Below are 1,719 nucleotides of genomic sequence, written 5' to 3'. Positions count from 1 at the left end.
CCGTCAGAAAGCCTCCCTTTAGCTTCATTGTATAAGGCAGCAGAAATGCCAAGACACAGAGCCAATCATTTGTGCACCCTGGTGTATAGACTGTGTTCTTGCTCCAGGAGAAAGGTGTCAAGTGAACAGTGGCTGAGGCTTCACCTCATTACCAGTTCAGTTCAAAAATTTTGCTCAGAAGAAAGTGTAGAGATCTCTAATGGAAAAGTGATCAATAAGCAACAACACTGTCCTGTTTTGGAGAAAATTGCTTTCCGTAGTGTGTAGAAATGCTCTGAGAGAGACTGATGAGTTGGAATAGAACCGCGTTCTCTATCACCCCAGTGTTCTTCTATCAGTTTAACGCATTGATTTTTGTACTTCAAATACAAGAAAACTAAAATCATCAGCTTTGGCAAAAATGTTTTTAAAAAAGTGAGACTAAAATAGAAGTCAAGTGCTATTTTGTAATCGTATTGCTAATGAGAAAACTAATGAGCTAATTATAATTGGGGCTAATCTACCTGTGTGAGCGCATGTGTGTGAGCGAGACAGAGAGAGAGAAAGTGATCTTGTGTGTGTAAAAGGTAAAAAGTCAACCTTTTAACAAACACTTGTATTTTTCCACAGCTTTAACCTCCTGGGGGACAAGAGCAATCAAACGTGACAAGTGGAAACAGGCCTACAATAAAGCCATAAACATGTAGTGCTCTCGGTGCATTAGCTTGACTAAATCTTCACTGATGTCTCGCCACACTTGCCGTGCCTCCCTGTCTTTCTTAGTCAGTACACTAAGAGTTTGTGCCTCAGTTTGTGAACATCATAATTTTTTAGTACAATGGCTCTAATCTTAATATAAGTCTGTTCCGAGCTGAATTTAGATTAACTGACATAATTACAAAGGCGACAGCAAGAACAAGAGCAGCGTTTGGCCTAGTTAGGCTGCAGACCGTGAGCTGTCCATGGTACTGAATCATTTCATATCTGTGTCTTTTGCTCACTTTCATTTCAGCCTGTACTCTTTTTGCATAACATACAGACTTCATACAGAGGGCGACAAAATTAATTACTTTCCCTGTGCAAGAGAGGCCTGATAAAAACAGATGGGCAGGTCCAGTGTTATTTTCTGTTCATTATGGTTCCCTATCTCCCTAAATGTGGAACATCTATCTCGCAGAAAGGGACTCAGTAAATATGTTGATTCTCTTTTGTCAGAGAAAAGCTCAACTGAAAAAGCTTTTGCATTATCATATAAGAGACGACAGGTTTCTAACGTGCATTTTTGAATGTTTTTGTTGTTGTTGTTGGGGGCCACTGGTATCTATTTATGGTTTGAAACCACAAACTGCTTAAATCTGTCTGTGAGCGGTTTTGTGACATTTCAATTGGGGGATATTTCAGTTTACAGTAGTTGCTGGATGATTCTGAAAATCTGCATTTTTATTGTTAGCTCATTGTGATATTAATAATTCAAAACACTCACACATACTATTGATGAACAGTAAATAGCCACAATTTCCTCAAATCCATGATAGAGTTTACATTTTCCTATCATGATTACCTTTTTATCCCAGCTGGAGTTTACAGATAAACCCGAAAGCTGAATTTTTTTTATTTATTTTTTTGCAGTTGATTTTAACTGTGAAAAATGTCGAATCCAGTGTTTTTAGCTAGACTCGTGATTTGGATATAACGCTCAATAAGTCCATTATGGTAGTTAGTTAAGAGTCATCTTTGCAG

This window comes from Pundamilia nyererei, unplaced genomic scaffold (genome assembly GCF_000239375.1).
Source record: "Pundamilia nyererei isolate P.nyererei 1_Seehausen unplaced genomic scaffold, PunNye1.0 scaffold00042, whole genome shotgun sequence".
NCBI lineage: Eukaryota > Metazoa > Chordata > Actinopteri > Cichliformes > Cichlidae > Pundamilia > Pundamilia nyererei.
This window is presented reverse-complemented; position numbering follows the sequence as displayed.